The 22,848-nt window shown below is 38.8% G+C and overlaps 1 protein-coding gene across 7 annotated transcripts in view; it reads right to left on the bottom strand.

The window, feature by feature from the left end:
• MACROD2 (mono-ADP ribosylhydrolase 2) overlaps nt 1-22,848 on the bottom strand; it is an 853,971-nt gene that overhangs the window by 718,176 nt on the left and 112,947 nt on the right. The window lies entirely within an intron of this gene.

Here is a 22,848-nt window from a genome sequence, read left to right as displayed (position 1 = left end):
TGCAAGGTTAGTCAACTACAGTACTTGGAGAGTCAGTCTGGAAGAAATGAAGTATTAAACATCTCTAATTTCAGTCAACAGTCTGGAAACTACTGTAGCTTTCCACTTTTTAGGCATTCCTATTCATAATTCACCACTGGATACAACAAAAACAATACTTTATTCATAAGCTGGGTAGTAGGTTCACTGTGTACAAAACAAAATTTAATTTATGGTAAATTCTGAAAAACTTTAAAAGACATCCCTCTCCTGTTGGGTTTTTCTTTTCCCCTAGGAAAAAAAAATTCAATGGAACTCAGTTTAGGAGATGGTCAAAGCACATTTAAAGATTTGTTTGGACAGATACATACATATTCATTCTGATATTTTCATCTGGATTTTTGACTAGCCATTTCCCAACTGAGGTATCTTTTATGTATCTCTCTCACTATCTTATCTTAGCCATTCTGGACAAAGGGAAGTTCATTATTCATCTTTAGATTGCTTTTTAAAATATAACATCTTTCCTGCAGATTCTGTTTGTTTTTGTTTTGTTTTGGTTTTTGTTTTTTTTTTAATTAGAATGTAAAACCAGCAGCCTGCTTTAATCTTTGCATGTGGAGGGGAGTCCAGGAAAGCAATGCAAGATTTGCCACACAAAAGGAAGAAGCAACACAGAGACTAGAATAGAAATGAGCACAGGAGACGAAGCCAAAGAAAAATGAAAAGAAAATCAGAGATTAAGGTAAATGAGGCCAAACAGAAGTTCAGAAGCAAACATTAAGATTGACAACTGTCAGGAACCGAATCACCTATTCAATCAACTAAGGAGCTCATCATGGGCAGAAACAGGCTCCTCTAGAACACTTCATCAGGCTGCCTTGAATCTGACTGAATGCAGCTTGGGGCTTGCTCTTACATGAAACCTCTTCTGCACTGCAAAGCAATAATCAGCAGTGACTGGTGATCCACTATAATTCAAAAATCCATGAGAACCTGACAAATTGTGGCATCAATTCACAAAATGTCACACAGTAGTAATTACTGTCCTGAACTAGTACTCAAACTACATATACAGCACCTTGACACCAAAATCAGAAGGAATATTTGTTTCTGCTTAAACAGGGGAAGAAAGTCAGCCAGATGTCTGTGTAAAATTGCACTCTGCTACAAGTTCCTGTTACAGTTTTAAAGTCAAAACTGAAAATGGGTGCAGAACATGCACTTTGCACTGGGTAGAAACACTGGGGGGTCAACCACGACCAGTGGGACTTAAAGAACAACACAGAAATCCCCTCCAAACTCAGCTGTAGAAGAAAGGTGGAATACTATTCTGTTTTTAAAAGCTTATTAAAAGCAGAACTAAATTTGCTAAGACTGTAATAGGAGATGGGCACAGATTTGTAAAAAAAATCAGTTTGCCTCTGTTAAAACCAAGGAATCTTGGCCTAGTTATTTTTGGTGCTTTGGGATTTGCAAATAATTTCACTTCAAGTCAGAAAGGTTTGTGGACCAAGTAACTCCTGTTCAGGTTTTGCTTCCACATCAGCCTCACAATTGCTACTCCTGCACACTGCTAAATGTCTTTACTCACCAGAAAAAAAAGGAACCAAAGAACCAGAAACATCCTTTCACTTTAGCTTTTCTATTGCCATGTAATGTACTTAATCAATACTTTAGCATAGGAGAAACAAATATCTGACCTTTGTTTAGAGAGCTGATTCTTATATTTTAATTATCAACAGATCTGTGCTGGCTAAAGAACTTTGAGGATTTGAATACAGTGAAGCGATAACGCAAGTCATAAACCAGAAAACCCAGCACTCTGCATTAGTTCATTTCAAAGTAAACATAGAAATTAAATGATTGCTCTGTAATGTCTCAGAGACTGCAAAAACAACGATAAAAGGGTAACTACCATACTGATGTAAATGTTTTCATGGGATCCAATTAAGGCACGGCAGTTGTTTTGCCTTTTAAGTTCTGTTCAATACTTTATCCATGTCTCATATCCTTCACCCTCTCACTTCTAAGGAAAAATTCGTATTAGCTTACTTGTACTTCTTGACACAAGAACCATTTTCAGCTTGATTCAAAAAGTGAAGAGCTGAAGCTTTTTAGGGGAGGGCTCAGTTAGGAATTTTCGATTCCCATCCAACCTTCAGACAATCTTGGAGAGATAGGGGAAGAGACAACATGGTACAGCAGATGTCAGGGCTGTGGTTGACTTTCCTGGGATTCTGAATATGAGAGGTGGGATGCTCCGGGGGTTGTGGCTGGTTAGGCATGGTCAGTGCCTGCTGCTTTGCATAATGAGTATCTGACTTATTTGTAACTAGGGGACAACCCCAACTTTCAGTTCTTCAGAGAACAAACAAGTAATGACATTATACCCATCATTTTTATTATTCAATTATTCCCTTCTCATTGTAATCACTTACTACCCTATTTTTTTATTTACCAGTTGCCTTTTTTCCCCTGGACACACAAAACACTTTCCATAAAGGATAATTCCCTTTTCCTTTCCTCAGCTTCATTTTCTACATTGGCTTTTTCTGAACTCTTCAAACTTATCTTCCAAAGTATTATCTTATAAGTACAGAAGTTTACTTATCTGTCATTTCAGCCTGATGCCCTAAAACAACATATATACTAATAAATCTTCATCAAATGCAAATGATCAACCAATTCAGACACTGACTGCATAGCTTTGTTCACGATTCTTTAACCAGTTTTCAATACATTGCAGAGTGTCAAACAGTACTCAACAGTAATTTATTTTTCAGGACACTTACTTCACGGGATGCATACAAAAGGCTGGGATTCACTTAGACTACCCTATGTTCTTTGGACAAAACTTTTAATAATCTCAAAAAGTTTTTTTCCAGCAATGCCTAATTATTTCAACTCATCACACTTACTGCTCACAGCTCCATTATCCTCTGTCTTCTTTCATTTCCCTTGACAAAAGGGAAGAATTTAGTTGGATACTAAAGACAGTTTTTACTCAATAAAAAAATAAGGCTATTTTCTCACTGTTCACCAGACTTGAAGTAGGAATCCCCATTGTTCCCTTTGCTTTCCTCCAACAGGATCAGCCTAAGATGTGATTCTGAACGTAACTGCAGTAATTGCAAGAAATTAACTCATTTCTTACCAAGTTGATGATATTTTGTCACCCAAACATGTCACTTACTAAACAGAATAATTTTTCCACCCAGCAAAATCTTCTATAGGTGTATTGGCAGGCTTTTGATCGCTTTCTAATTTACTTTGCTTCTTTCTCACTGAAGGCTGATCAAACCCAGTTCCAATTCTGGCTCTTTACCAAGTCTTTCCATAGCACTAGCTGAAGCATCTTTACTTCTTCAGCTGGAGAATGAGGATAAAAGACCCCATGTTCACACACCCCATGTCTGTGTGTGCCTTACCAAACAATTAGTGCCTGCATCCTTGCCTGTGCCAGCCTCCCGCTCCATTCCTGGCACTACTTGTTTATTTGTGTTCTGCTTCAAAAATCCTTTTCTTTTCTCCTTGGGTTTTTCCCCCATCCTTTGAATTAATTTGTTTTGCTTCTAAAATGGAATGTAACAGCTGGTTCGTAGTTCATAGCTCATTTATAGCTTATTCACCTTTTGTTGCTCGACATTTTAGTTCTCCTTATTTAAATGAGCATTATGTACTGGGATTTTAGCATTAAATAAATGCTTTTCTGCCCAGTTTCACCTCTTACGAATTCCAAACTCATGAAATACATTATAAACAAAGACCTATAACAGAACATATAAAGCAGCACTTAGAAATCCAGTTTGCCAGTGATGGATTAGGGATTTACATTCCCAAACTACCAAATACAGTGGTCTCCTTGACCACCCAGCTACGGTGATTTATACGCAATGACAGATTAAGCAGTCTTCATCATTACATATCATTAGTGGAAATCAAAGTCATGACAGATATTGATGGTAATACCTTTCAAAGGTACATTACTGGCCAAGCTTTAAGAGCAGCTTTCACATTAATTATTCAGTGAGCAACAATGCTTCAAATATATGCATATATACACTCTTGGATCCTTGGACTATATTCATCACTGATGATTTTGGAGGAATGGAAAATAAACTCAAAGTTAACCTGTACATGGAAGCAGCAAGTTCAGGCTTCTCAATTTATAGATTTACTATTTTAAGTCAATTGCATTAAAGTGCAGTAAGACATCTCAATTGCAAAAGCAAAAACTCCTAAATATCTAAATTCTAGCATTAAACACAACTCTTTCTCTGGATGTTGAAAACCTATTCAAATCACTGACCAAAAAAAAAAAAAAAAAAAGTCTTAAACTTCCATTTAAAGGCATGCAGTTATTCTGGGTTATGTTATTGTACGTTATCAATATGCTATTGATTAAAACTAATCTATTATAGGTACAGAACAATCCAGTGTTGATGCTTATTTTAAAATCAAGAAGTGATGAAAGCAATTTCCATAGCCCATTTTAAACTTTCACTCAAAACATGTAGGTTAATGGAAGCTAATATAAACAGCATGGAACAGAAGGACTAAAATCTGATGAGAAACAATCAGAATAATTTGGTCTGCCAGCTGAAAGGATACACATGTACAGCTAAATTGAACTTTGTTTATGCCTTTTGATTTTCAAGCCTTCTCTAACATGATTACCCTATCTCCAGTTCTGTCAAAGGGAAAACTCCTCCCTCTTTCTGAATCTGCTTCTAAATCAACTTTTAAAATACTGTTTTTACAATATTAGGTATGTCACATTATTTAGTTTCTGCTCTAAACATCTGCAAAGAAAATGTACCTCCCACAGCTCCTCACCTGCTCCTTTCTCTACATCTGCTACTATTATTTTTATAGTCTCTGATTTGTTCTTGCCATTTTTTGATGTAAACAGGAGTAAGGGAAGCCCCTTTTTGTTTCTCCTCTCATATACATTTGAGAAATGGGATCATAATTACAGTGCCAAGCCATTTATGCAGCTGCAAGTAGTATTGCTGGGCACTTCAAAAGAGTTCTTGACCAAAAAGAAATCTCAGATGCTTTATAAAAATAAGAATGTTCACTATGAATGGAATTAAAGTGAAACATTACCTAGGTAGGGGTGCACAGTAAAGGATGAGATTTAACACAGGAAAATAGCAAGGCCTCCATAAGCAGCCTGCATTATGCTTGTGTTTATGTTAAAAAAAGCTGCAGTACTTTTTGCCCTTAAGGGCTTGTTTCATTTCATACACAAATTACATCCACTCTGCCAGACACCATTTATAATGGCAGACAATCAGATCAGACACGACACTCAAGGGTTTTTATAAACTTCACATTAAAAAAGCAGCATGTCAGTAGATTTGGCTACTACAGGTTTCCTCCATCATTTAATTCCCATTTGTCTTAAATTGGTAAATGGCTTAAAAGTCGCTGTACGCAGTTGCTCATGTAACCACACCACACATGCAATGGTCCAAGCCTCTGGTTTTAGGAAATCACCTCGAAAAATCTGCTTTTGTGCCACTTTTGAAGTCCAGGGAATAGACTTCACATTAGAAAGATATTTTTTTTACAAGCTTCCCAAATAAAATTTTTGAGAGACAAAAATGGTGAAAACTTTAGTTTTCAGGTTTATTTTGATGCAATAATGAGGACATATTATGTTTGACATACACTGTGTTGAAAAAGGAAAAACCCACAGTACTTGATAGCACAGAGTTATCAGAAGTTACTTAATTATCACACATAAAATTTGTTTTTCGGAAGTAGACTGCAAATCACTGCAAGTTGTGCTTGGGCACATTTTGCACAGTAAGATTAGTATAAAACAAATTATTCTGAAAAATAATTATATTATTCAGTAATTTTTTACAGTTCCCTTTTTGAATCTTCATGTTGAGCCTCCACTTATCCACGTTTTTTATTAAGAAAATGGATACCTAATCTAATAATAACCCCAGACACGAGCAGCTTCATGAATTGTAAAAGTTAAAACTGGAAGAATTATATCTCTCATAAATCAGAGCTCCTCTGTTAACATCAGGAAAGGACTGTGGAAATTTCCATCCCTATCAAGTACTGCCCTGAAAGAAACCAGACCTTTGATGTGACTAGCACAGGCTGCCCTCAAGACCATCAGGAAGAAGAATTAGTTTCAGATAGGGAAAGACGTGGGCCAGTAAAAGTGCCTTGAGTTTCACCAGGAATGAAAGCTCAGACACAAGGACAAGTGGAGGGGCAATGCTAGGGAGCGCAAGGAAAATTCATGGAACTATCCTAAAAGCGACTGCAAATGAAAGGATTCTGATTGTTCAAAGCAGGAAAAGCAAGCTGTCAGTCATTCCAAGGGGTCTCTGGAGCTGGACAAAGGGAGTGCCTTTCTGTGGAGGTTTTGCAAAGGTGCTCACAGCCATCTCTCCTGCCGTGGCTGAAGCCAGTGAAGGATATCAGTGCTTAATGAATACAAAAAATCTATCAGAATATGTGGCTAGAACATCTGTCAAAACATACAAATTAAAACCTTGCAAAACTCACTATTAAATTGGCAAATTTCCTTGATTTTGGTGGGTTTTTTGGAAGGATATGGCATGTAAATTTGTAGCCAGAGATTCTAATGCATTTTTTACTCTTCCAGCATTTGTTTTATCAGGTTTACAATTAGTTAATTATATACCAATAGTCTGCATCCAGTAGAGAATCACTGTCCACATGTTAAGATGCAAGCCCCTTTAATACACTTCATGACTAGGACATGGAAACTGAGGCTAACTTTTGTCTGCTGCAGCATTACAGAATAATAATTCAATTTGAGATGTAGTTCCCAACAATTCAAACAGGCCAGTAAAGAACACACAATAAAGCTCTAGAAGCCAAGGGATCTTGGGTTATATCATCAATGTCTAAATCAACACATCTACAGAATGGCAAACACATTTTCCCACATCACAAAGCACATTTTGAGAGCTGACTAGCTCAAAGTTTGGGGTGTTTTTTTTTTCATCTTTCTTAATTATGTGGTTCTGTCAATCAGGTAAAATTCCCTCAAAATAATGACCGTAAAGAAATAGAGTCATTACTAATCATTGAATGATCACAGGCAAATCGAACCCCAGCAGCAGTGTCTGACAGCTCCCAGGGGATACAAGTGCTGTCAGTCCAGAACCTGCCACATTAAGAAATCCCTTAGCTGAGCTGTTCTACCGATTAAGAACTGAAAGGTGCACAGAGCTGTAAGGAAACAAGTGGAAGAGTTTCCTGAAGAAAGTTTGCAGCAGCTGCTTTTTCACCTTGGACAAGACTATCTTTGTCTGACAACAGCTCTCCCAGTCCTGGTATGGGACCTGTACAAGGACCAGTAGTGCCTCACTCTTTTACTACCCAGTGCTCTATCTATGATTTACTATCGGTGTGAATTGTTGGTGCTCTGCCCCAGTTCTTGTGCAGTCAGACCCCGTCTCCCACTTTGGTTGCATGCCACAGGCTCAGCTGCAGTATTTAGTCTATCCAGGTATGCCACACACATGGAACTCCTCAGTTTTCCCAAGGCGAAGACAAACTCATTTACTCTTTAAAAGAAATATTCTTCAAAAATATCAGTTAACTTCTTAGACTCAGCTGACATATGAAAGTCTCCACAACACTAATAAGCTTGAAAGAATTTATACAACAGAAGGCTTAGGGGTGACATACCCAGTACCTGAAGGGAGTCTGCAAGAAAGGTAGAGAAGGATTGTTTACAAGAACATGGAGAGATAGGACAAGAGAGAATGGATCCAAACTGACAGAGAGTAGTTTTACATTAGATATTAGGAAAAATTATTTACTGTGAGGGTGGCACTGAAATAGGCTGTCCAGAGACGTTGTGGATGACCCATCCCTGGAACTGTTCAAGGTCAGGCTGGATAGGGCTTTGAGCAACCCAGTTTAGTGGAAAGTGTCCCTGTCCATGGCAGGAGGTTGGAACTGGATGATTGTTAAGGTCCTTTCCAACCCAGAACTTTCCATGGATGACTCTGTGTATTGACGGAACCAAAACTTACTTCAGGTGAAAAAGTAGGTGCAAAAGCAGCAACCTTTCACAGGGGAGGATGTGGGTATCAGTGACACAATTTGGACTGGTGGAGAAGAGCACCTACGAACACAAGAAACGGGGGCAGCACTTAACTCTCAAGTACTAGATTAGTTCTCTGAGGAAGAAAAGGAAACTGCACTTGGCCAAAGGAAAGAGAGAGCTATAGAGAAAGAGGCTATAATATATCCTACAATGCTGGAAAGGTAATACTGGAAAATGAGGAGCTTCTTCTTGTACTCACAGCAACAATGAAAAGATATTTGAACTTGATTAGAGTGGTCTATTCTTCATTAGTATTAAAACAAAGACAACACTGCACTCCCAGAACTTCAGATTGAAGGGAACAGAATCTGTTGGATACCAAATATAAGGATAAAAAAGATTTATGAAAATGATCCAAAAAGCTAACAGCGCACCTTTCAGAGGATAAGTAATATATTAATGACTCTGAAAGAACATAAATATTTGTTTGTTATGCCCTTGATACAGCCCAATATAACAAGCCCTGATAGATCAGCATTTATTTTGCTGACCATTGGGTGTCCAAATTCTTCTGCTGCAATTAACTCCAGTGGATTGAAGAGGAAATACTACACAGTTCTGCCAGTCACAAGCAAAGTCTGTAATGCAGCACCAAGCTATCAAGTCCTTCCCAGGACTGACAATATTCTTCCAGCCAGCAGCATCAGGACACTCTAGCAGAAAGGCTCTCACTCCCCTCTTCATCTAAATTAGTTTTACATCAACAGTTCCTACTTTCCTGCTGTCAACTACCCAATGATGAATTGATAATGCATTTTGATGAAGGACAGTGTACACATATAATAAAAAAATATTGATGTTGCTTCCATAATTCATTGTAAAGTTTTCATTCTTTTTATTCAGTTTGGAGACTTACACAAGCCATTAGCTGGATTTCCATTTCAATAATAAATTCATGGTTCACACAGATGTTATGTCAAAATCAGAAGCTTGCTGAAGACACTGGGATATAGTGCATGTGAAAGTGCATTGCTAGGGTTTGGGGAGTTATTGGTTTGTTTTTTGTTTTTTTTTTAACTACCATAGCAATGACGTCAAGTCACCCAGAGCTTCTCAGTTTTGTGCAACATGCATCATTCTCTGAAAAAAGAGCAATAGTGCAGGTGTGCAAGTAATAAGATCTTTGAAGGAAAAACATTCTTGCTCGTAAAGTAAAATGATCAAACAGCAACTTAGTCTTGTTGGATTCTGATAAAAATGGGCTACGTGAGACCAAACCAAGGCTTATTCCACAAGGAACCCATGTAAGTCATCAAGCGAGCCATATTTCCTTTTTTAATTTAAAAAGTTTCATTATCTGGAGGAAGAATGTAGATATGTTATTAATATCTGACTATTACATGTATGAAGAAGGGCTTTTATTAATAACTACCAGGAAACAGGCACGCCAACCACAGATCTCTTGGCTTCACCTCACCACCATGGAGGAAAGCACACATCTTTCATCGAGAATGGCAATATATTCTTCCAGCTTACTATTTTACATCCTCTCTGAGGCTTTTAACCACTGGACTGAATCCTGAACAAAGGAATCGGATGTCCAGAACGAAAGGCGCAGGGGAGCAGCAGCTATTTATCCACTCTTTGCAATATTCTTCTGACAGTGTGAAGCGTAGCAGCCGCTGCCAGTGCCCACCACCGCTCAATATTGAACGCTGGCGCGCAGCGGAAAGGACCTTTCCATCAGACATCTCCGAAGATCCTCCTATTAGCAAGACTTAAGGAGGCCTTTGTCATCTCAAATATGCTCAGCTGCTCACTGCACGGCGAAGCAGTGTAAGAACCATTTAAAGATGTGTCTGACATCATTAATCTATTTGCCCTCTGACCTGCGGAGCTGAACTGTAACTATGGCGACTAAAGCTTGACCTTACTACGCTGAGAAACTTTAAAGCTCGGTAGTATTTTGGGTCACATTGTTAGGATGAACAAAGGAATAAAGAAGAAATGTGACAGTTTCCTGGGAATTAAGGTCAGCAGGTCAATTGCCCTAAAACTTCATTGTTATATGATAAGCAAGACAAGCTGAAATAATTTTTCAGCAATTAGAATTTAAAAAACACCCAAACAACAAAATCTAGAGCTTTTGTTGTCTGAAGTAGAAAACTGGTCTCTGTAAAAGCAATATGTAGCCCATCATTGAGCAAAATTACTCAACAGCCTTCCCTGTATCATTTACAGCACAAACACTGGAAAAAATGGGCAGTAGGTATCATTTTCACATACTCATATCAGGTTTATTGTTAATTCAAAATTTGGGGGCGTATGAAACATGTTTATTAATGAGTTTCTGGAATTGCATTTGCTAAAATTGTCAGTGTTTTCCATCCCCCCTCTTCAAATGATTCATGAATGTAGGTGGGAATAAGCAGCCCGAACACACTGATTTGGAACATCTGTGTAAAAGCAGCATATGTCTTAGGCTAGGAATAAATACAGTATAGGGGCTTGTCCTAACTAAATGCTATGACAAATGCCAATCCAAATATTTACAGTCTATAAAATTAGGCTTACTAACACTATTTATACAATTAGGTAGTGTGAAGCAGTTTCACTTTAATCATGCATCGGCAAAATTTATAGGTGTCTCCTCCATTTTATTATGATTCCTAATTTATTCAATAAAATTATTCCACATCAGAATTAACTAATTACAAACATTTTTTAAGCCTAAACGTTTTTCAAATCGTAGGTATTCCAACCCATACCATGCAGGACCACAAATGTATCCTATAACAGCAGCTAAAAGGCAGATAGATACAAAAGATCTAAGTTGTGTATTGATTTATTGTGTTGGGTTTTTCTAATTTGTCACATCATTACTGAAGAAAAACTATTGTAATGCAGAAGTGCAGCACAGACTGTGCATAACATGCCAGTTTAGCTGAGTATATCACCCACAAAAAGTGGGTGAAGTGTGTGAAGGAAAAAGCATGAAAAGGAAAGTTTGTGAGGCAGTGTCTTCTTTCACAGTAGGAGAATTAAACATATCTCAACATAGTGTTTTGGGGTTCTCCACAATTAGTATATTTTATGTAATTATCTAATAATTATGTATGTGGATGCTAAAACAGTGGCACTTGTTCATTAAGAAACATTAACGTAGCACAGAGGTACAGTGCAGGGCAGAAGTACCAGCTCAAGCTTCTTATGACTATTAAAGAATACAAAAGCAAAATTCCAGGCACCCTGCTAGATAGTCTTTTCTGCTTTTCTTTTTTTTTTAAATATTCTAGATGTGCCTGAGAAATAGAATTCTACAAAACTGGTTTTAAAAGGTCTGTAGACTGTGAGTCTGACAAAAAGGCATAGCTGAAATGATGCCAAAGTGTGAATGCCATCAATAAAGAATTCAAATTTTGTTTAATTCTTTTTTATTCTGAATTTGCGCTGTTGGTTGAGCACAAACTGAAGCAATCACTGCTGCAGCTGTATCCAACCTGGGGAAAAAATGTTAATGGCTCTAGAAAAGATCTAAAGAAGGAATTCAAAACCTAGAAAATATGTTTCAGTGTGGGCAAATGGAAGAATGTAATTAATATACACATCCAACAGCAAGGTAGGAGTGATTTACCTGCAGCCATCAAACCCCAGAATATGTGACAATTCTTATCACACAGATTACCCTTGTCTTGCTGAGAATGTCCAACACCCCTGCCACCAGGCAGATCACAAACTGGAACAGGTTTTACAATATGCGGCAGACTCTTCACCTTGGAAGACAGGATGTCTTTTGAAGCTGTGCCTGTGACAGCTGATACCAAAAAATAGTGTCAAGAGGTTACTTGGGCCCCTTTATACAGAAGGTCACTCTAAATGTCATAATGGCACACCAGGTTATTTTCATCTTCTCTAAACTTGATACAAAACATTTTACTCTTAATAAACTATCCTTTTGAAATCACTGCATTTTAGCATTGTTATAAAAACAGTGACAAACTAACAAACTTGACAACTTACTGTGTGAACCCACAGTGCTGAAACTTGGCATAGAAGGGAAGCATTCCCAGGTGCCACACTCTCATTATCCACTCATGAATGAATAATTATTCTGGAAGTAAAAGGAGACCCTGGAAAACTTCAAAAACCTCAACAGTTATTACTTTCTATGCAAGAGAATCCCATCTGAAGTCATACATTGAAGTATTACTGAGTTGGCACAGAAATGGATTAAAGCCAGGAAATTCTAAGTTTAAGCTGACTCGCCATCCTTAGCACACTCTATTGTCCTTTATCCCTAAAATTTAATTAAACCTCAGTCCTGACCAGTTGTAATAAGCAGTACAGAAAACTGATTATCGGAATTGCTTTCCTCCGACGGGTCTATTGTGCTACACTTCCCCTCTGCAAAATACAAAAGACCCTATGTACATTTCTCTTTCTCTGTGAAAAGAGGGCTGGAAAAAAAAAATCCAGTCTGAACTTTTATTTAGTTGCCAATTGTGCTGTGGAATGAAAGTAAGTATTTTCTTTTAAAAGCTGATTCAAATTCAATACTTAATCATGCCATAGCAGAGCAAGAGCAGCAACAAATTATGTGACAATTACATTAGAAATTTTTCTACAAGATTTTGTTTTCAGTCACATCTAATCTTTCAATAGCTGTTGTTTCTAGGACTGATATTTTCCTAACACCATTTGTGCTTGCAACTAGCTGCTCTGATCAGAAACATTTGGAATGTAAGGAAAATATGTATGTGCATGCGTATGCAGAGCACAGACAGGGAGGAAAGCAGTCACATTTGATTATAAAAAAAGTTCTAGAAGCTATAAAATACTTACTTCATTCTTCTATATGGGTTTTTTCCCCTTATTCTAGGAGATTATTTACTCCTGTACTAACCAATTTGTTTTCTCTGCTGCAGATCACTGCAATATACTATTACAAAGTAATGGTTTTAAAATTTAAAATGCTATGAACTCCACTCCAGATAACAGACCCGAAACCTAGGCCTCAAGTGCCTACATTAAAGCAGAATCACCACTAACTGGATGGATGACTAAGCCACCCAGAAAAAGGTAAAAGAGTTGGCAGGGCACAGGACACATAAATTGAGAGCTCAGGTTTTAAAATTCCTCTTTGTCTGCAGTGCTCTCCCTCTTACCCAGAAAAAGTCAGATGACTTGAAGATATCAAATAACATCTGTTTTCTAAACAATACACTAATGCCTACAAAATTTATAACACCCACTTCTGAAACAATACAGAAGACAGCTCAGTCTGCAAATCCAAAACCTTTAAAGGAATTTTAATTAGCAATTTCAAAAAGATGCCTATAATCCAGGCAGCATATCACTGCCATGAGATGAAATAAAAAATACGTATGCAAAGCTATCTATGGTATTACAAGGATATCCAACAGATTTCTGAAAGCCTTTGGGTTAAAGCTATTAAACTTGTAGAGCTTCAAAGTGGAAAGGTACAACCCTTCACAGGCCAGCAACAGGTCAGTGCCTGTTACAGTGATGCCTCATCATTCCTCTGGTAAATGACTCCTGGTTTGGCTGCCACGGCTGCCTTCATTCCCATCTACCTCTGCTTTTTGCCACTAACACAAGACAGCAACAGTGTTTGTTCATCAAAATGAAAATGCAAATCCCTACCATGTCCTCCTGACTCTCTGGCCAAGCCTGTGTAAATATGTTTTCCTAATACACACAGCATTCTACAGTTGGGGGTACCACAGCAAAGGACAAATTGACATTCAATGCTTTTCTGCACAGCATTCCTGGGCTTATAGAGGTACAGTGATGTCTTCTCAGCAGTCACTCCAAAAGCAGCTAACGATCAATGCTAGTAACTTCATCTCTAAGATGGGAACGGACCCAAACCACCCTAGGATGAGAAGACAGATTTCGAAGCTGGCTACATAGGATTAATAGTCACAGAATAACAGAAGATGCTGAGTTTGAAGGGACCCATCAGGATCGTTGAGCCCAATTCCTGGCCCTGCATAGTGCATCCCAAGAATCTCACCATGTGCCTAAGAGCATTGTGCAAATGCTTCTGGAGCTCTGTCAGGCTTGGTGCTGTGAGCATTTCCCTGGGGAGCCTGTTAAGTACACACCCACCCTGTGGGTAAAAAACCCCTTCCTGGTAATCAACCTCAACCTCCTCTAACTCAGCTTCATTCCATTTCCTCGGGTCACTGGTCAGAAGAGTGAAGAGATCCTGCCTTGTCTTTGGCAGCAGCCACTGCTCAGGGACTCTCAGAATAAGCACTGCACATTTCATCAATAGTTACATGAGACTGTTTCTACTTGAAACCTTAAGTAACGCAAGCACCACATTGCGAGAGCAAAGAGTTGCTACAGTCACGACAAAATGAACAGCTGCCACACAATTTGATGAAAGTGCCAGTTTCCATGCCAATACCACAATCCTTTCAATGAGGCATTTGGCCAACATATTAAAATCCTTAGACCATCGGGAAAACAACAAAGCAATTCCACAGTGACAGCCGCAGCATGTTATGGCATCTATTGTTATTAAAAATACAGTAGATGTAGAATTACATGTTACAGAAAGAGATGAGTATTTCTTTTTAGTTTCAGAAATTGAAAAGCAAAGAAGAAAAATGTTTTTGTAGTAATATGACAGGCGACATAAACAGCAAGAAATTTGACAGCTGCATATGCCAAACTCGTACGTTTACTAAGAACAAGGCTGTAGGAGACCTCTAAGGCAGAAGTTCACAGATGCAGCGTTGAAGTCAGTTTTGAATGGCGATGGTGGGTGGAAAACCATAACTAGCAAGCAGCAGGGCTTTGCAGTTGTTTTGCAGGCTGCTCAGAACGGTGAAGTAAATAAACAAATAAGTGAAACTGAGCCAGCAGCAATTTGTGACGTGCAGTGTGACTGGCTGTCATTCAGAGCTGGCTCATCTACTCTTTGAGTGCATGGATTTGACTTGAAACCGTTCCATGCACACATACACAGAAAGTTTCCATTAAATCCATGGAGACTAAATAGAGCCCCTAATGAGGCTCAAAACTTGACTTTTCACCTCTCTGAAAAGCATACCTGCAGTACAGTTAAAGCTGACCACAAAAGCCAACTTCAGCTCTACAGTGCAGCACGCTGAACCCAACAACCAAAGTGCAGTGGAACAGGATGGTCCCACTGGCACCAGCACTTGTCTGGCTCCATCATAAGTTGCATGGAAAAGCAGCACCACCAAAATGTACTTCATTCTGAGAGGAAGTCTGAATTTTTGGCAGCTGAGCTGACTAAAGGCCTGGCCAAACAGAAGCTGATACAAAAGTGGAGATGGGGCTGCCCTCTGTGGCAGCAGCCAACCAGATGTATTGCGCAAACCCATTTTTAGATGCTCTTGCCTGGAGTATTGAGGACCTGAACTCAATAACCTGAATCCCTTCTGTTATGTGCTTCTAGGCTCCACTGTGTGCACAGAGCACAGAGAGCACAGAGCTGACCCGGCACAGGCTCAAAATGATTGTGGCTGAACAATCCATAGCAATCACGACTTGTTCGCTACAGAATTTACAATTGCAATCAGAATCTCTCTACAACCCCTGGGAAAAATGATCAAGAAACGAAATAGGCTTTGTTATACCCATGAACAATAATGTAAAATAACATCAACTAGAAATAAAGACAAATACTAGGCAGGCTAACAACAAATGGGGTTTTCATTTCTCACTGGGGCTATTTTTAGATGCATTCATATTTAAATATGAAGGTAATTTCCCAGTGCAGCTGTTAACAGCTCTTCCTGAGCTTCTCTTGGAGTTTGGGTGTTGCATCTGCTGGCATTTGCAAGGCAAACTTCTGGTTTCAGTGCATTGTAACTACAAAAGCAGATGTTTCAAGCATCACCTTCAAAAATCATACTTTGCATCTCAGGGGGTTCTATGGTCAATTTATTTGTAAAAGGTTTGAGGTTTTATGCACAAAACTATGTTGCTATTGTAACAAGCATCTTGCATGGTTTTTAATATACCTGAAGACACGCTGAGGTACATATCAGGTGAACAAAACCTATAAACGATGTGCCAGTTTGGTTTGCTGATGGTTTGAGAAATGCATGATTTTAAAGAATCATTGAACAGGTTAAGAACTACTCCAGTTTTAATGAGGGACTCTGTCTGCTTCTCTCATTCAAATGAAGATTTTATTTTTTCTTTGTCAATAAGTGGCAATTAAATAGTTCTCACACATTCTACTGTATCTGAAAGCCTGCTTATGTGGAGAGAGATACAGTAATGCTTTAATTAGGACTACATACATACCATATTTGATTCAGATCATGGGTCCAGCTAGCCCTGTCAATACCACCACTACGAAGTTCTGCTTTCAGAGCAATGTGCAAAACTGAGTTTTGTACCTCCGAGTTGTTGTCAAAAAACCTGAAGATTAGAAATAGATTTATATTCTGGTTTTAAAACCCATCTAGAGTAGCAAGCAAAGAAATGAAAAGCCAAACCACTCAAGAGTGTATATCACTGATCTCTCTATCCCATGGCATCACTTACACTGTGATGACTATGCTACAGACCTTGTGTTCAACCTGCTGTCTTGGGAGAGCTGGGCCTGCCTTCGACGTTTTTTACAGAAGGGAATGGAGACAAAACCTCTGGCATCAATGCCACAAACCTTCAGTGAAGAGCAGTGGGGTTTAGGTGGAGAAGCAGGTGAAAGAGTGTCAGTAAAGCAGCTTTGAAAATCTTTTCCCCCACCAATGAACTGGATACAAAGCTACTACAGTGTGGACCATTCTTGGGGGAGATAAAAGCAAGCTCAGCTGTGTATGTGAAAGGCAGGAGTTTGGTTTTCTTACTTCTAAGGTGAGAGGAGAAACAAGGAACTCAAAGAAAGAGTCAGACTCTGTTCTTCACTAACAAAGCTGCTGTTGTCACCTTCTCAGGCAAGTCAACCATCTTACGTGCTGCACATCACACACAGCTACATCCAGGTCAGCCAAGTGGCTTTGTTTTCCTGAGTCACAGAGCTGAATGTCTCCTACAGGTTCCTACAGGCTACTTCTCTTTAGGACTCCCAACACTTCCTCCAAGGCCCTGGGATTGGCAGCAGCAATTAGTGTGTGTTCACCAAAGGCCGAAGAACAAAACCTTTGAGGAAGGAGATTAAAGATGGATTAAGGAAGGGAGGAAAAAAAAAAGAAAATGAGGAAGACTGCTCCAGATACAAAGCTTAAAATGAATTTCAGATTCTGATTCCCATGAAAATTCAGCCTCTTACCACTTCAATGAACTTCATCCTCAGTAGCAGCAAGTCATACCCACTAAATAATGCATGTCCATCACCTGCTCAAAGTAATTCCCAGGTCTCAGGTCTTCTCCTCACTTCCCTGCTTACCAGCAAGTTCTGGGCAGACACCTGGTAGGGGAGAGCTTCTCTCACTCCTCAGTGTCCCTAGTCATTCTAGGTGTTGGAACTGGTGAAGACTGAAGAGGGATTGATCTAGGAGTACCTGGGAAACTGTCCAACTTGAATGTGCTTCTGAGACTCAAAGGAAATAAGATGCCTCTGTTAAGCATGCCAGTGCTTTAGGAATGAGATCTCCTTTGAATTTGAGGGAAATTCTAAACAAAATTTCATGGGTAAAAGTAAAATCACCATTAATAATGTATGACTAGGATAGGAAATGTGAAAGAACACACACATATGCCTTACAACTATTTTTTTTTTTTCTGTTTAGCTTCAAGGATCTTTCCACAGCACATTCAGCCAGCAGATGCTGAAAACACGCCAGCACCCACACCAATTCATGCAGATGGTGCTGACGGGGTTGAGCCTTGTACAAAACTTACTTGTCTTCTCAACTAAGATAAAGATTCTGCATGTGTGTCCTTTTCCTGAGTCAGAATTTCATCACTACATTTCTCATGGCCAGGGAAATTGGGAAATTTCAAAATTCCTCTTAACTCACTTTTAATGACCATATCAACCCATAACTTTCTGCCAACCCCATTAACTGCTGTTGCACAAAGCCATTCCTGAAACAGCCTCTCTTGCTGAACAGAACGCGACAGAATAATAACCCCTGCTCACGACTAAATAAATCTGTTCAGACAATGTAAACTTAGTCCTTCCTGAGAATAAACACTTTTGAGCTATTCATATATTCAACACTGGCACAGCCTTTCGTAATTTCAAACCCAGGTATTACACAAGCAAATCAGCAGATGCACAGACTCCGGCTCATTGCTAGATGTTAACACAGACTAGACACAAACAACTAGGGTGGTGCAGTTGGCCAAAATAAATGTGCTAATGCTTCGATTTGCCTGCAAAGCAGGGGGTGTACATTTTTGTAGAGATTACAGATCACCACCTAATGCCTTCAGCAGCACTGTATACACTTGCTTTGAGTTTACCAGGAATGCTAAATATTCAAATTGGGGAACTCATACATTATACAAGTGCAGAAAAGTTAGCCACTGTAATTTTACCAGATTAGACTTAAGTGAAACTGCTCAACTAATAAGAAAAGGAAAGAAAATAGGAAACTCGCTAACATGTAAAAGGGGCCAAAGAACGACAATAAGGGAGAGAAAAGAGCTCAGCAGAAGCGGCTTCTCCCAGCATAAAATCAATGCACACAAAAATGCACAATGCAAAAAAAGCTGGAATGTGAATGTTTCCATGTGGGTTGATGTGTGGAGAAACAACTGTTGGGCACTGCGGGAGGAGGTGGATAAGAAGCAGGGCATATGCAAAAAGCCTGGCAGAGGGAGGCTAAGTACAGTGAGAGGAAAGACAAAGGCAGAAAATCATCTGAGGCTATCAGGAAGTAAAAACAAAGAGAAAGGACCAGAACTATTTTCATGGCCTGCAAATAGAAAGCATGTGACTTTCAAGTTTTCAGAATAAACCTATGAAGAACTGAGATTTATAAAAACTGCATATGAATATAAAACAAGAAATATGAATTTTGCCCAACTGATTGTCTGATCAGTATCTAAACAGGCACCAGCAGGAGCAGCAATGCGTTCCAACATTAACAGGCAAAACAGGAACATGGACAGAAGGGAGTCATGCATCCCAAGCCCCTCCTTAGCAAGCCCCAGATCACCCTTGCCTTGCATATCTCTCTATCCTCAAAGGCTGGCTCTGGGCAGCTGTTACATAAGCAGCAAACAAAGCTCCAAGAAAGAGCCCAAGACCAAAATTGCACTTTTTTTTTTTTTCCCTGCCATTTCAGAAGATTTCAGGTTGGTATTTTTTGGGGGTTTTTAAACATATTTCTGTACTACTGGAACTCTTTTTATAGAGGCAGGTGTAAAAATGCATTTACCACTTTGTTCAGCACACTATATGCTTCATCCATAAAAATGTGAATTTGCAAATGCAGAACTCTACCCTGAGGGCAGAACAGCAGGTTTTTTCCTTCACAGGATTCTTCCTCACACACACTAGACATTACTAACAATCTCAGCTAAGGTTTTCAAGGTTGTTTTGGAGGAACATTATTTTTCCTCCCTTTAACACACTTTCAAAGCCACATCAAGCAAAAGGAAAGTCTCTTGTGTTCTGACAGCATTGCTTACTTTGTCAAGTAAGCAAGGAAAAACTCCATGTTCTTCATAGCTGCGAAGGAGTTAGCACTGTTTCTCCTAAAAATGTTGTCATGGTGGCTTCATGGCTTGACATCTAACAAATAGAGGAAATTGCTTTTGAAATACAAATATTCACTTTAAGCATTAGGAGCAAACTTTCCTGGAATGGACTTTATGGAGTCAGCTTTCTTTACCCACTGCAGTTTGTCCTGTAAATAATAAAAAATAAATACCTTACTCAAAGGCTTTCCAATTTCAAGTGCCCTATTAAGTTACTTAATTTTGCTATCCATAGCACATGATCTCACAAGCAAAGCTGTTTATTTGCCTTAGGGAAAATACAGATGTGATTGCATCACGAGTGTTTCTGAGTTGACAGGGCTTTTCCCTGGGGTTGTTTAGGAGAGCTGGAAAGAAGAATGAGGAGAAAGCATAGAAAGAAGAGGGAGGAATGGCAGAAAATACAGGTACAGTGGTCTAACCTCCTGGCCTTTACAGAGAGACAAAATAACCACAATTACAACTATTATCGCTTACATTCCTCTGGCAGGGGAAAAGAAAGAAGCACACTTGAGTCCACCTACTTTTAAACAAGTATTTAGTTTTAGACTCTTCATACCTTTCTAGTTCTGCTGTGGACTGTCTTGCATGATTACACTCCCATTTTTGTCGCATTTGATACAGAGCTGCTGCACCAACTTTGACAAGGTACTCTATGTACATACACAGTGCTGAAAGATGAATTTGACAGACATTTGTACTTGGAAGGAATATATCCAAAACTGGATTCTAATTCTGAAATGATGCTGATCATTTAAAGACTAAAGTCTAATACAAACTGCAATATGTATTTGCTAAGAAACACTACTTAGTGAATATCAGGAAACTTTACAGAACATGTATCATACTGAAGTTCATATATCTTAGTGTCCTCTTTCCTTACATGTCTCCACAAATCAGCCTAACTTGGATTTGGGACAGCTAACTTTGGAAAATCATAACCTCATAAAAGTCTGAAGCTGATACCCACTAACATTCATTTCAGCTTATTCCACTGATTATCAAACTATTACTCTCAGCTTTATCTGACAGAAATCTGTCCTTGAGATGCTCAACGAAGCAAGGGTTCAGTTTTGATTCTTGAAGACAGCCAGCCCTCTCCTTCACTGAGGATGAGTGATCTCAGATTCAATTTCACTTTCACAGTCAAGGTGTTTGGTTTCTCAATATTTCATAAATGTCCTGCCCAGAAATGTATATGACTGGAACCTGATCTACAGCAGAACAAAATATATCCAAAAAGCCTGTCAAGTCACAGGGAGAGTCATTCAGGTCAACCCTTGGCTGAGGGAGTTCCCAGAACTTCAATTCTTATCACACCATCAGGATGGTTAGGAGGAAAAAAAAAGGGCATCATCATTACCACATTGACCTAATAGCAGCTTACAAGAGCATGTTAGAAACCTGCATAAAATTCTGTGAAACACAGTATGTAGGGTGAGTACTCTGGATTTCCCACCCGATATCTTTAAACCTTCTCAGCCCATGAAGCATTAGCAACATTACTATATCTTCCAAAAGGTAATTTCCCTGTAGGTCTGACAAGAACTTTAATCTCAGTGTCATGAGCATTAATTAATTCTATAAACAAAATACAGGTAAAACATTATTTTAACTTAAAAATTCAATTAAAATCTCTCATTATATTCCTAGGCTTTGGCATGCCTAGGAATATACACACACCAATGTGTTAAATATTCATATTTTTATTCCCAACATATGAGTAACTCCATCCTTATTAACAGAACTTCTCCATTCTCTTGGAACTGAAGACACCTTGAATTCCTACATTTTAAGAAAAAGATGGAGAACGTGGTCAAGATCTCCATGTACAAGAGATTTTTTACGGAGAGCATTTTAAAGGCTATCCACCTTCTTAAGAAATATATTTATGGAGTTTACATAAAAGAATACAGTCAAAAATCTGTTTGTAACAGCACATTAAAGACCTTTCAGTACTCCAGAGCAGCTGTGACCTGGTAAAATGTAACTATTTTTCACATGCCCTTTGGAATTCTCCAGGAATATGTACTGCAATTTCTAACCAGTGCCATAAGCACTGGGCCAGCCTTGGAATTAAGCTGAGAGATAGCTGGATGAGTACCATATACATCTTTTATAAGCATCCCACAGATCTGTGTTAAGGCTTAGCAACACGGCACAACAACATAACCCTGGAATCTGTTACCTAATACAGCTTGAGAAATACCAAATACACAACGTTTTTGAAAAATACTACTATAATCTTAAAGGAATGTCAGTTAAAAAAAAAAAATCAAAAAACCAAAAACCAACAACAGGATAGCTGCAGCATTTCCAAACTCTTAGCATTTCCACAGGCCACTGTTCTGTCCCACATGATGAGATACGGCCATGCTGTAGTACCAGATGTATCACTGTTCATATAATACATGTACATATGTATCCATATGCCTATAATGCACTAGATGTGCATTAAGATGTATATGCAATACAGTTGATTATTCTGAGCTTGTTAGGGCACAGCTCACTGCCAGGACTATCAATACAGACAATTGCACCTTAACCTGAAGTCAATTTATTATTAGTTTTTACTCTTCTCAGGGAAAGATTAGAATTGAAGTGGCAGCGAAAAAATCCTTTTCCTTCCTTATAAAGAAAAATCAATCCAGATTTTTTTTTTTAATTAGTGGAATAAATACAGCATGTATATAACATTTCATATAGCTACGTATCAAATCCATCAAGTGGCATTCAAAAATTTATTAAAATCCTCTTGCAAAAGGATGAGGTCTTACACTTTTAAGTTCGTCTGGTTTTGTTTTTGACAAAAGATAGCAACAGCAATTGACGTATTCAAACTTTACACAGAAGGTGCACCTGTGTGGCAGTTTCTATAGGATTTACAGAAGTCGAGCCCTCTTTGAAATCAATGGAGCTTGGTCTTGTAGTTTTCTGATACCAGCAAAAAGTGCAACTAGAGGATAACTAGCATCAGCAGAGCCAGTTTTCAGGAGTCTGCCTTCCCGCAGACATTGGCTCTGTGCTGGAGAACACGCTAGTCAAAACCCTGCATGGGGTGGCCAAGATCATCTGTGCATGGCTAATGAAGAGAACAGGATGCTGGTGAATGCAGCAGCTGTCTGCTGGGAAAGACGCCCCGTTTA

The sequence above is a fragment of the Anomalospiza imberbis genome, chromosome 3 (assembly GCF_031753505.1).
Source record: "Anomalospiza imberbis isolate Cuckoo-Finch-1a 21T00152 chromosome 3, ASM3175350v1, whole genome shotgun sequence".
Classification (NCBI taxonomy): Eukaryota; Metazoa; Chordata; class Aves; order Passeriformes; family Viduidae; genus Anomalospiza; species Anomalospiza imberbis.
The sequence above is the reverse complement of the archived record's forward strand: the minus strand, read 5'-3'. Positions and strand labels throughout refer to the sequence as shown.